Here is a 14,805-nt window from a genome sequence, read left to right as displayed (position 1 = left end):
GATTTGGACAGGGAATCAGTTCGAGATTCAGGCCTGGCTCCCTGTGCATCTGTTCACGCTCCGTTTTTCTGGTCTTTCTTATCTCTTCATTATCTCCTTCTCAGAGGCTCCTCATCCTAGAGTAGGAGTTGCCAGGCACTCCCATATGTTACTAAAACATCTTGTGACACTTGGCTGCCTCTTCTCTGCCCCATGACAATTGTCTGGCCTGGGGGGACAGAAAAACAACTATGATTCTGACCAACTGCTACTCGGTAATATTTTGTTTATGAGATACCTCCCGTGGTGCCTGGTCTGCCAGGCTGCCAGGGCCATTTCTGTGAGGTATGTAACCTGAGATATGTTTGCACCCCAGGATTGCATTGCACAGGCATGATCCTAAATCTCTACTAGTTAAATAGAATCATGCCCCAACATTGACGGAGGCCTTTCCCAAAGCCTTTGGGTTTAAAATTCGTTACATTTTACTGTGAGCCATTTACCCTCACTCTTCCAACCCAATTCTCTATTCAGGCCCTCCTACATCCTGAATCTCTGGGTTCTCCAATCAGCTGCCTTTCCTGGGATGTGCTTAGCTTTCCTGATGATCTTAGCAGATGCAAAAGTTCTTATAAGTGAAGATATTTTTCCCTGAAAAAATATTCTAAAACTCATTTTCAGAGCATTCTCATTTTTCTTTTTTATTACATTGATGTGTGGTGTAGTGTGTGTGTGTGTGTGTGTGTGTGTGTGTGTGTGTATGTGTATGTAATTTGTAGGAGTTGGTTCTCTTCTTCTACCATGTGGGTCCTGAGAATTGAATGCAACTAATCAGGCTTGGCAGCCAGCATTTCCACACCCTGAGCAATCCTATGGAAATCCTCTCCTTCCTGCCTTTTTTTTCATTTTAGACAGAATATCATATATTCTAAGCAGAGGAACTTCTAACTGAAGATAACCCTGAGCTTCTGATCCTCCTAACTCCCTCTCTCAAGTGCTAGAATTTTAGGTATTAGACACAATGCATGGTCTTGTGAGGTGCAGGAGATTGAACCAAGAGCCTGATGCTTATTAGGCAAACACTCTAATAACTGATGTACAGCCCCAGTATACTGGGATTTTTGAAAACTTACCTTTAATAGGCCAGCCAACTACTGGTGATGACAATGTGAATTGATTGGTTAATAGCAACTATATACTAACATACTTACAGATGATGTATTAGTAATTCATGTATTAGTCAATAAAGATAAAAGAACAGATAAAATTACAGAAACTGAATTACTTGAAGATAAAAAAAATACCTCAGAGCAAGTGAATCTTCAAAGTAATGTTGACAACAGATTTGATTTTGAGGATGCCAAAGAAGTTATAAATGGAAAATGGCATGCTAACAAGAACCAACAGCTTCAGTAAAAGATGTGGAAGTACATAGAAACTAAAGCTTCATGGTCCACAGGAAACATACAAATGACCAATCAGTTAAATATGTCAAAGTACAAAGCAGAAGATGAAACATTGACATCTGCGTTCTCCTCACCCAAGTGGCCCCGTGACAAGACCCCTGAGCCTGAAACCAAATGAAAAGTTCCCAGGAAATGGAATGTAGGTGAAATGGATATGAGCTATTGCTACAAGTGGGTGATCTAGAATCTTCTTACGAGCTAGTTATAGTTTATCTTAAAAATCTGCAAGAGGGTCTACAATTGGAAGCCGAAACCAACTCAAGGTTATACCAAGGATACAAAAGCAAAGACACACCAGCCTTGAAAGCCACTAGAGCTTACAAGTCAGTGGTATGCCTACTGGCTCCTGCCTCCAGCGTTATCAGAACGGTCAATGCAGGAACTGCATGAGGACCTTGCCTGGTCTTGCTATGGCTCACAATTCTCTCCCTCTCTTCCCAGTTCTTTCCCAACTCAATCTCCATTCTATTCTGCTAGCGGAGCATCTCTTCCTCACCTCACAATAGCTGCAGTTGGGGATCATTTTTTCAGGGGTGGAGGACACTTTGCATGGCATCTTTCTTTGTCTATAGTCTCATAACTCAATAGCTCTTGCTCACAGACTCCATTCCTAACAGATCATAAAGAATAACCAGCTCAGTGTACGTGTATTTTGATTCACATCATCATACATGTTTTCCTTCCTCAAACATATCAAATTCCGTAATGCTGTTTTGTGTTTAACTCCTTATGTTGATGACCGTATTACCTGGTGAGTTTTGGTAAAGTGGGTATCATCATAGTCCATTTAGCCTGGTATATATACTCTATATTACCAGTGCCTGATATATAGAGTAGTTGAGATGGATATTTGAATGAAGGAAAGATAAAATTAGGATGCAGCATTGTGTGTGAAGAATAGAGGTAGCTCTGAAGTCATGGAGAAGTCTTCCTTCCCCTGTTTATCTATCATCTGTTTGCCCTTGGGGACCATTACATTTTCAATTCCTATATCTACATCAGATAAAATACATCAGAGAAACGCTTATAGTGCTTGTCTATTGACATAAGACTACTAAAATCATCTTGGTCATAGTGTGTGTATCACTCCTCTTTAAACCCTCTTCTTTCCAGAACCCAACCCTAAGACTGAGGCAAGACTCAGATGAAAATGAGACGAACGGTAACAGGAAGAGATGATGCAGAAGGAAGGCACAGCCTAAGAGAGCAATTGCTTTGGGGGTCAGCTCTAAGAATCTTACTCGTCACCTCACCTGGAACCACTTCCTGTCTTCCTGAGAGGAACACTGATTCCCTGAAGAGGGACAGTTTCCATGGAACGATCTCCACAGGCTAACCGTCCCTGATTCTGACCGACGCCATATTTAATTTGATTCAGGAATCCGAATCATGAGCTCCAGCGTTGCTCTTAGAGCTCAGATTCCCGCCCTGTTAAATACAACCTTTAGTCCAGACACTCACGGAGGTATGCCAGCTTCATCTACTAATTATGAGATAACATTCCCTGCAACTAGGCAGGTGCTGGTAGATCTCAAGGGTGTGTGGAAGGACGCAGTGTTTCTCCCCATGGCAGCAGCAACGCCCCCATTAATCACCCTGCTAGACACTGGGATCAGTTGCATTCTCCCATAACAAGCAAACTCTGCAGAGGCGGTAGGGCTGTCCACAACAAGGGCTAGGTGAACAAAACTTGCAGGACTTAGTGTGGGTTGTCATACGTTTCATTTTTCCACCACCCCCCAAACACAAACCCCCATCAAAATGTTTTCTTTCTCTTGTAACACTACCCAAATTGTTTCTGCTTGACTGACTTGGTCACTACCATCATAAGAGATTTTCCTTCCCACTAATGCTGTCTGTGAGCATCTATAAAGGAGTAGAAAAATTCTCCTCTTCTCTCCCTGTCCTAAATTCAGCCACCTCCACCCCAAATAAATTGTTACAGTCATGAGAAAAAATTTATTAAACAAACAAAAAAACAACAATAAAAAAAGCGCTGAGACAACAGACCCATGACTAATACTGGAATTTAGCAAGAAGTCAGCTCCGGTTTCATGAGGCGGCACCAAGAGCTTGAGAACATTCTACTGCTAAAACTCATGATGAATGACTCGAGGAAGAAACGGATGCTATCTCTGAAGCGTCTTCTCTTTCGGTGTCAGTTTCAGGCATACGTAATGGAGAGTGGCATGCAGGCATGTGGGCATGCAGCAAACTTTCTTGTTGACTGACAAAGATAAGCTACCCCAGCATTGTCCTGGCACCAGCAAGCTGCTGAAACAGCGTCGGCGCTGATTGAGAGACGGGAAGCTCCCCGTACAGAATGAAGTCATTCTTCTATTACTATACTTAGACCAAACCCATCAACTCTTCCAAGACTCTACGCAGGTATACCCACCTGGAAGTATGCTACCCAAGCCTGTGAGTTAGAGCTGGCTCACCACTTGCTAAGTCTAAAAGAGGTCATGGATAATTTCTGCATATTCTTCCTCTGGGGCCAAACATTATCCACAACTTGATCAACTGCCATTAATATTTCTGGCTGTGTGTGTGTGTGTGTGTGTGTGTGTGTGTGTGTGTGTGTGTGTGATTCTTGAAACTTATTAAAGTTGTACACATGAAGCTCATTTAATCCTAAACAGCTCAATCTGTATTTCCTAAAAGTTAGAAATACCAGAGTATAATCATCAAATTCTGGAAACCTAATGTATTATTGTCATCGTATCCTCATCAACTCTGCCCAATCCCAGATCTGTTACAGCTTGTATTTAGTCATTCTGTGTCTTGATTTATTTTGGTCTGAACTTTTTCTCAATTTCTCTAAGTATTTCATGTCCCCCTTTATGGCCTAAGACAGGGTCTTACCACATAGCTGAGCTAGCCTCTGACTCATTAATGTAGCTCAGCCTAGCCTCAAACACACATTCCCAGCTCAGCCATCTAAGTTAGGAGGTTACACGTGTGCACCATTGCACCTAGATCATGAACCTAGCATCTTAAAGAGTATGGGCTAAAGATTTTATAGATTCATGTCCCTCAATTGGAGTTTATATGCTTGTGATTAGGTGATGCCTAAAAAACAAAGAAGTGCTACCTGATAAACAAAACAAAATCAACCAACCAAACCAAAAACATTCACAGGAGACACATCAACTATTTTGAGTACTGCCACCACACAAGAAATGCATCTTAACACACAGCGCAAGAGGGAAGTCGTGAGCGGTGAGTCCTCGGTAATAAGGCTCATCAAATGAATCCTGACAGGTAGAGCATGGTCACATCAGGCTGAAGGCTTTCCTTAGCTGCTGAGATGTGGTCCAAAAGCAATCCTCCAATGGATTCTAGATGACTGGGCTCCAAACAGGTCCCAGAAATAATTTAAAAAATAATAAAAATAGAGGAAAGTGACACCTGAAAATATGAAATTCAGGGTGTTTTTTTATATAGGCAGAAATTACCAACCATGCAAAGAAACTGGTAAAATAGGATCCAAAACCAGGAAAAAATAAAACAAATAAAGAGTGATATAAATGTGAGATTGGGCTGAGCAGTAAAACAGAAATGAAAAATAGAAAAGGCCCTTTTTATTGATGAAATTGTAGCCACAATTTAGGCACTGCAAAAGAAAATATTGGTGAATTTGATAAGATTATAATATATCCAAAGGAATACAGCTGAAATGGGCTGAGACAATGAGCAGAACATTGCGGTTCTGTGAGCTCCATCACACACTGATGATACAGAACAGAACATCGTGGTTCTGTGAGCTCCATCACACACTGATAATACAGAACATCGCGGTTCTGTGGGCTCCATCACACACTGATAATACAGAACATCGCGGTTCTGTGGGTACCATCACACACTGATGATACAGAACAGAACATCGCAGTTCTGTGGGTACCATCACACACTGATGATACAGAACAGAACATCATGGTTCTGTGGGCACCATCACACACTGATGATAAGTGTGCACCTACATTCTTTGAAGAAGTTAAAATGGACAAGAGATGGACCTTGGAAAAAGTGGTGACAGAAACTCATCTAATTTGAAGAAAATCACAAACATACATGCCCCAAACAGTCAACAGATTGTAAGAAAATGATATTTAGCAAGGTGTATCCTAATCAAAAATTTAAAATCAAAATCTTTAGTTCAACCAAAGATAGGAAGACAAGTCATCAGACACAACTCATGTGAGAAGAATAAAATGATCTCTTTCTGAACAACTGTGTGCCTGGCATTCCATACTCAGAGAAAACTTTCTAAGGTCCAGGGCAGAAACAAAGACATTTACTGACATAAATGAGCTGAGTTGACTCACCCAAAGACTAGATCCTTCAGGCATGAGTAGAAGACACCAGATGAATATTTGGTTCCTTATAAAGGTAAGAATAGACAGGAAATAGTAAAATTTTTCGATAACTATGTGTAGTATGAACTGTGGTGGGCTGCGTTCCCGCCCAGCTCCACACTGCTAGCTTTACCCGAAATAATTACACAGAAACTGTATTCTTTCAAACACTGCCTGGCTCATTAGTTATAACCTCTTATTGGCTAGCTCTTACATATTGATCTAATGCATTTCTAATGATCTGTGTAACACCACAAGGTGGTTTACCAGGAAAGATCTTAACCTGCATCTGTCTGGAGTGAGAGAATCATGGTGACTGCCTGACTTGGCTTCTTTCTCCCAGCATTCTGTTCTGTTTACTCTGCCTACCTAATTTTCTGTCCTATTAAAGGGCCAAGGCAGTTTTTTTATTAACCAATGACCTTCCTCCATCAACTATTAAATACATTTTTCTTTGTGTTTTAGCCTCCTGAAAAGGTGACTACTATCTAAAACAGTAATATTATTAATATATTCTGAAGGTCATAATGGGGATACAAATATAATTATTGAAAAAGTAGCATATGTTCAAAGAATGTGCTTGGTAATGTTTTAACACTGTGTGTGAGATGAAGTAATTTAAATACAGGAGTAACCATCAGAACACTGTCGTCAGGTTGTTCCATGGCCTGGAACACATCTGCTAATGACCCTGAGCTCAAAAAAGGTTAACTTGAGTCCCTTAGAACCTGGAAAACAGAAAGCTTGTTTAAATGGGCACTGCTCCTTTCTTGCAGAAAGTGTTGAGTGTCGAACAACACAGCTGAAGGTCAAATTCCAGCAATTCATTTGTTAAATGTAAAGACAAACGCAATTTTGTGAGAAGTCAGTGAATGCATTTGTCTTTTAAAGACTTGTATCTTATTACTTCTCTTATTGATGTGGCAGAATGCCTAACAAACACTAGCTTAAGTGGGGAGGGCTTTGTTTCAGTTCACAGTTTGAGTGTACGGTGACCATCATGATGAGGAGGACATGACCAAGGGGATGACAGTGGCTGTGGTGGCGGGGCATAGGGCAGCTGGTCAGGTTGGATCTTCAGTCAGGATTTAGGCATAAATCAAGGCTCTCTTTCTGCTTGCTTCTCCCATTTACTCAGCCCAAAACCCCAATCCATAAAATGGTGCTGCCAACATTCAGGATGGAGCTTCCCATTTTGCATAAACTTTTCTATAAAAGCCTCCAGAGATACCCAGAGTTGTGTCTCCTGGAGATTTGATGTCTCATCAAGTCAGCACTCAAGATTAATTATCACACACACACACACACACACACACACACACACACACACACATACACACACATTAGCTCCAATTGATTCCAAAGATAACTATGTTAGGGGTTCACAAATCACATTTAATTTTACAAGACAGTATTAAATTAAAAAGTCAATTCTAATGTTTGCATACTATTTTTGTTTTTAAAATTGCCTAAATGAGTATATCTTCCCAAAGACAAAACAAAATTTATAGGATCAAGTATGGGAATGAGAGACTGGCAAGATGGCTCAGTAGTTAAAGCCTGAGATCTGCATTCAATCCTGGGTTCCATGAAAAGTTATGAGGAGAGAATAGATGTCATAGCATTGTCCTCTGGTCTCCATATGTGCACTGTAGTATGTACCTCCCGCCCCCCACACAAATAATAAATAATAACAAGTTTTATTAAGGAATGAGAATGGGAACATAGAAACAGAGTCTACAAATGATAATTTTTAATAAGGAGAGAGGATAAAAAAATTAAGAAATAAATAATAATTGGATAAATTTGACTAATTCCTTAAAAAAAAGTTCAGTGGAGAAGAGACAGATGTTCTGAGCAGCCTTGCCTCTATTATAGAAGCTGAATTTCTGCTTTTTACGTGCACAGAAGGAAATTATAAAAATGGATAGCCTCATTAGGAAATTCTGCAAACCATTTGAAGATGAAATAATGCAGATTCCATACAAAATGTTTCAGAAATTATGACAAAGAACCCTGCTCAAACCACAGATGAGACAGCCATTGCCTTGACCCCAAACCAATGGGGTGGGGGAAATCCCACGAGAGATTCACAGAACAATATTTTTTATGCACATAAGTAGAAGATCTTTTTAAAAAGTTCATCCACAAATGCCTACCCCAAATTCTACATCCCACTCTTCCTTCTGGGGAGAGAAAGCCTAGGCTCTACAAAGTCCATCTCTTGTCCACATTGAACTGTGTTTCATCTCCATGTGTTTTTCACTGAACATTGACCGGAGTTGATAGTGCTATGTCATGGTTATAGTTCCCTTCGGAATGTTCATTGTCCTAACCCAGGTCTTACCTTTCTGTAGATGACAATCATCATAAAGTTTCTTTTAAAGAGCCATCAAGACAGCCCTTTCCAGCAGAGCCTGGAGCTGGAGGAAAGTTCATTTCCCTGAATGTGAGTAAGGTGGACACGTCAAAAAGGTGGAGCCAAACACATGAACAGAAGAAATTTACTACTTACATATCTGAGGGTTTCAGGGTGCAATCAAGAGGCCCACAAGCAGCCTAGACATTCTAGGGAGCTCTAGTAGTGGTTGGGGAGCAGCAGAAAGGACTAAGGATTGTGTGCTATTAGGACCTCTTGGCACTGTCCATGAGGCGTTTGTGGAGGGAAAATAAATAAAAGTCCTTCCAGATTAAAACGAGGAAGAATTCTTGCATGAGGCTTAGCCATTGAAAGTAAGGCATACCCATGTGAAATAAATTAATAGCATGATCTTGGGCAAGCACTAAGTTCAAAAATTAGGCCAAAAGAAAGGGAAGGCACGTGGCAGTAAATTTTAAAGTTTCTTAGAAGTGAACCACACTGCAGGCTGGTGCAGAGTTTCCTAATGAACACATCACAGTCATCTTTGCAAGACAAATAACTGTGTGTTTATTGTTATTGTTTTTATTGTGCTATATATTTTTCTCTGCTTCCCTCCATTTCTCTTCTCTCCCCTTGTACTTTTTCCTGTGATCCCCCTACACTTCCAATTTACTCAGGAGATCTTGTCTTTCTCTCCTTCCTATGTAGATCCATGTATGTATCTCTTAGGTTCCTCTTTGTTGTCTAGGTTCTCTGGGGTTGTGGACTGTAGGGTGGTTTTTCTTTGCTTAATGTCTAAAAGCCACTTATGAATGAGGACCTGTTATATTTGTCTTTCTGGGCTCAAGTTACCTCACTCAATATTGCTTTTGCTAGATCCTTCGATCTGCCTGCAAATTTCAAGATGCATTATTTTTTTACCGCTGAGTAGTACTCCACTGTGTAAATGTACCACATTTTCTTTATCCATTCTTTAGCTGAGAGGCATCTAGGTTGTTTCCAAGCTCTGATATTACAAATAATGCTGCTATGAACATAGTTGAGCATATGTCCCTGTGGTATGATTGAGGATCTTTTGAGTATATACTCAAAAGTGGTATTGCTGGGTCTTGAGGTAGATTGTTTTCTAATTTTCTGAGAAATCACTTCATTTCCAAAGTGACTGTACAAGTTTGCATTCCCAACAGCAATGGAGGAGTGTTCCCTTCGCCCTACATCCTCTCCAGCATAAGCTGTCATCTTTGTTTATTGTTTTTTAGGTTGAGCTAATTGTAGTCAGTGGCTCACAAAAGATGCTATTTTATATAAATTTATAGATCTTTGTATTTAATAACTACAATTATTTTCAATTCAGTGAGATGTCCTGATACGTTCCATGGGAGTGAAATCACCAAACGGCAGAGAGCTTGGTATCTATCTCAAGTCATTCAGGAGAGTTACAAATCACCTGCAATGCTAATGCTGCTGCTTCTTCTTCTTCTTCTTCTTCTTCTTCTTCTTCTTCTTCTTCTTCTTCTTCTTCTTCTTCTTCTTCTTCTTCTTCTTCTTCTTCTCTCTCTCTCTCGGTTTTAAATTTAGGATATCACTCTCAGTTGAGTACACACATATGTTAAATTCATGTTGATACAATGCCATTGCGTGAAAATATAAAGAAGATACTATATAATCCTCAGGGAGTTATAACAAAATCTTGACATTTTTATGGAGCCAGTGTTGCTTCTTTTGCTCCTCCTGTAGGACAACTGTCCAGAAGATTGGAGAAGTTCATCACGATGAAAGATCACCACATCAAGGACTCTCCCAGCAAAATGTTACAGGAGTTTACAACTGTCACAGGGAAGCAAAGAACAAGACAAATATCACATGCAAACCTCGATCCCCATGGGATCTGATTTGGAAACTGGTGCCTTACTTTTCCTCCCCATGAACCAGATACAATGGTAGATAAATCAGTGATGATTAATTTGGGTTAGATTTTTTTTAAAGGATGTTCTCAATTTATTCATTTTTCTTCCAAAGTTTAGACCTCTAAAATATCAGCAAACTTTCCCAACATTTTATTATTCTTAATTTTTTAAAGCCTCCCTTCCTTAGAGGACAATGTAATCCATGTGTTTCTTGTTGATGTCCTCTTTGCCAGTTTCTGTGAGATTTTTCTTGAGAAGCATTAATATGTGCTTTCAAACAAAGTTGCTTTTTCTCTTTTTAAAACCTGGAAGTCATTCTTCACCAGATATAAATTAACTCATGCACCCAAAATTTTGAATTCAGGTTGTAACTTCACAACTATTATAAACTGAAACCTTCTGAACTTGGCACACCCTCCTTCATACTTGGCCCACAGAGCTATTGGCTGAAGAAGATGGTCTCTTGATTAAAGAAATTTCAAGTTCTAAATAAAATGGAAAAAAAATGTTGAACAAATGTAGCTAATGATAAAACCTTCCCTCATGTGGCAAAGAGAAGGATTCAAAATGTCATAAGTTTTGGATCAGTCATGTGTGATGTTGAAAAAGCTCATGACCACTTATTTGTCCCCAAAAATCAAATACCAGAATCTCAGAGAGTTCAGTTAAGCCTTTTGTCAGTTGATCATGATTAGAAAATTCCAGAAAAGAGGGTTAGCAGAAGTACGGTTTCATCAGATGCCACCCACACTGTCCTCTAAAACTGTAATCCTTACATCAGTGGTAACAGTTTAGTGTGCTAAGAATTCAATATTAAACTCTACAGTAGATGTCCAACTTAAAATTGACCTTTTTACAATTCCAAGCAAAATGTACACTTTCAGGACATACCTTTTAGACAACTTCGTTCTGATGATAATTGTCACCCACTCTTCCCACCAAACAAGACTTACTTGCTTTGCTTGGAATATGTAAAACCTTAAAGTTGTAGCATCAAGATAGATCCCTAGGGAGCTGCTCTAATTTTCAATAACAGAAACATCCCTGAGTCTGTCATTGTCTTTTACAAATCTCCAAAGTCCTTGATCACACCTGTCATGTAATGGAGCCAAATCTGGAGGTGTAAAACTGGGCACAGCATTTGTACTTTGCGAATGCATCAGTTTTGGGGCTTCCTCCCGAGAAGCTATGCCAGTCGGCCATTCTCCAGAGTGGCTATTGAATGCCATTCTCCAGCATCACATATTAAACGCCTTCCTTCCCTCGGCCCCTACATTTGTTTCATGCCCTTCCCAGCACCAACTACCATCAGTAGTTCTTGCCCTCCAATTAGTCCTATAGTTAGGGCTAGCCTTTGAAGGCCTAGCCCTTCCGCTAAACATGAAATCCTTGGATTCTCTGAATGTATATATTATCAAAAGATTTCCAGTGGTTGGAATTTTAAAAGGTTTCTTTTTCAGTATTTGTAAGAGTAGGTTGATGCTCAATGTGTATAAACTCTGTGCCTGAGTTCCGTGCCCAACACCAACAAAAAGCAGGCCCATTATAAAAATGCATGTATATTTCAGTGGCATCTTTTTGAACATGACAACCATTTTTCTGTATAAGGCTAGACAGTTAATGTGTTGGGCCCTGCACACTTCATGTGTGCTTCATCACTTCTTCTTCCGTTTTCCTTTGCAAAGGTGGAACAAGTACGGCTCATTCTTAGCCTACAGCTTATACAGGAGCCAAAGTCTATGGAGGTTCATAGGCTGATACCTCTGACCTAAGACTATAATGCGCTACTGAACACTAACATTGGCAATACCTCCTGGTCTGCCTAGAACAGTAGCCACCAGTCATGTGATATTACAGAGCAAATGAAATAAGGCTAGATAGTGTGACTGAGAAACTGAATTTTTAGTTTGGTTTAATTCTGGTTAATTTTAATCAGAATATTCACATGAAAGCATTGGCTTACCTATATGACCAGACTCTTTAGAGATTATTAACACTACCCACTCCCTTGGAACTAATATGAGTAAATGGTCTTCTAACTAATCAGTCAATAGGAAATATAAGATGGTACAAGAGACAGAAAGTTCCCAAGTTAGTTCAATGGGCAAAACAAGACTGCATTTATGCACAATCGGAACAAATGAAAGGTTTTCAAATGCAGGCGGGTGCATATAAGTCATTTCTGCTAATGGGTTCATAAAGTCAAGGCCATCCTTTGCCATCTACAATGCTAGTGCACAAGGCAATAACTTGGAAAACGATGACTTCATTTTCCCTGCTGAGAAATAGCGTCTACCTTCCTTCAAAGGTGCGATCTCAGCATCTTTCTTAAGAATGGGCTGCCCTTTAAAATCAAAAAAGCCTCTTTTGACAGGAATTCACGGGCTCACATGGTCATCAGGATGCTTGCTTCTCTACCTAGTGAAAAGCATCTGCTATGACATCAGTATGGGTAGAGACAATGGAATGATATAGAATCCTAGGGCCAGGGAAAACTTCCAGCTAGGATTGCATTGTGAGACACAAATGGATAATGAGAGCAAACTGGATAAAACACTGGGGTTTTCTGGTCCAAGAACGAGAGCAGAGGGACGTTAGAGCAAGCAAGATGAAAAAAGTAAGATAGAGGGCATGGAGAATAAGCAGATTTTGAAATCGAAGTTTTGGAACTGGATCAGTTATTAATGATAACAAGGACTGAGATAAAACTTGGGCCTGTGAAACTTGGGTCGTCAGAGGTCAGGAAGTAAGGGAACAAGTGGCTGAGGCATTAGATGGCCAGCTGTTGTAGGAACTGAAGTCATTCACAGCGATGAAAGAATTGGAAGCCGGAGCCAAAGTTTTCAGGGAGTTGGGGTATTAGGGTGTGGGATGACAAGAACCTAAGGCAAAAGTAACACAGAACAGGAAGAAGCACAACAGGAGCGTAAGTAGAGAGTAGGGGCAGGTGGCATAGTCCTTCCCACCCCCACCTTCTTTTACAGGAACCTTTCCACCCCCACCTTCATTTACAGGAATATCTCCTACCAGGGAAGAACCCAGCGTCAGATGGGCCTGCAGCTCAGTGAGTAGATACTTGCCTAGCATGTATGTATAAACTCTGGGTTCAGTGTCCAGCATCAGAAAGACCACTATTGAGTGTTGCTTGCCTCTTCCTGGGACTGCTTCTCATTTCAGACCCCAGATAAGACAGACCCAGTTAGAACTTCCTGTTTTGGCTCAGTCTATCAAAAGCACATATCATGAGGACCTTGAGGAGTCGGGGTTGGTTTTCCTCTCTGTCTAGAAGAGACTTTGGTCAAGAGTTGTAGGAATAAGAGGTCCCCAAACAGAGACTGAAAGACAAAGAGAAATGTAACTTAATTCAAGGAACTGAGTTACAGAATGGTAAGGTGGGCAAACCCAAAGTCTGCAGAGGAGGCCAGTAGTCTGGAGACCAACAGGAGAGTGAAAATTGTAGCTAGGGACTGGTGCCACTCTCTGGGCAGAATTTTGTCTTCCTTTGGGAGAATCAGTGTTTTTCCTGAGGGCCATCAACTGATTACACAAGGCCCACCCATATTGCAAACAGCAATACACTTTACTAGGGGTCTTGGAGAACACTTGACATAAACGTGATTAATCTGAACTATGGAATGGGGGAATCCTGCTTCCAGAAACAACTTCTCACTAATAATTTAATTAGTTTATGCTCTGGCAATGCTGAAGCATGCATGGGCAGCCCGTATATGGCGTCTCTGTTGAACTTGTCCATATTGGGTTTCATAGTCTAAGTTAATGAAGATGACTGACCAGGTCTCTCCCTCAAGAGGGCACCAGATCTCATTTACAGATGATTGTAAGCCACCATGTATGTGGTTGCTGGGAATTGAACCCAGGACCTTTGGAAGAGCAGGCAGTGCTCTTAACCACTGAGCAATCTCTCAAACAATATGAGATAACCCCCAACCAAAAAAAAGTGCATTACAGTACTTATTTGGCCAGGATGTAAGCTTTTTCACTCTGTCCTCCAGCCATGTGCTTGGTTTGGTCAGTTGAAACTCTATATAAATCAACTTTATACCTAAATTTTCAAGTATTTATGCTGCTAAGTTCTTTGAGCTGCTCTGTTTGAGAGCCAGAAGTGCTCTCAAGTGCCACGACCCACAACATCATACAGATTTGATCATGACAGTTTCTTTTCCAGAAATAAAAGATCCCATTCCTCAGAACATTGTAGTCATTTCTCCAGTGAGTTCTTCCACTGAGTGAAGCAATAAAAGAGGTCATAAGCCTGATTTTGTTCTCTATGCAAATCAATTTTTCCTGTCCATTTTTCTTAAAAGTTAAAAACCTTAATTTATGATGATTCTTTTACCCAGAGTATATCTAAATAGCCACAGGTCTTATTAAAAGATCCTGGAACTCTTTTATGTCATAGCTGCTTCCTCTTCTTCCTCCTCCTCCTCTTCTTCTTCTTCTTCTTCTTCTTCTTCTTCTTCTTCTTCTTCTTCTTCTTCTTCTTCTTCCTCTTCCTCTTCCTCTTCCTCTTCTTCTTCTTTTTCTTTTTCTTCTTCATCTTCTTTAGTAATATATCTTTGAAAGGCTCATTTTCTTAGAATCTATTCTTCAAAAATATCAATTTAAACTTTGCTAGTATTTGTCCTTTTTGTCTATCAATTTTTCTCCAATTCTGTTTCATCTCTTTGCCTTTTGCTTTTAACCTATATTCACTATGATTATTACAGGCATTA

Source organism: Microtus pennsylvanicus, chromosome 5 (genome assembly GCF_037038515.1).
Source record: "Microtus pennsylvanicus isolate mMicPen1 chromosome 5, mMicPen1.hap1, whole genome shotgun sequence".
Taxonomy (NCBI): domain Eukaryota; kingdom Metazoa; phylum Chordata; class Mammalia; order Rodentia; family Cricetidae; genus Microtus; species Microtus pennsylvanicus.
This window is presented reverse-complemented; position numbering follows the sequence as displayed.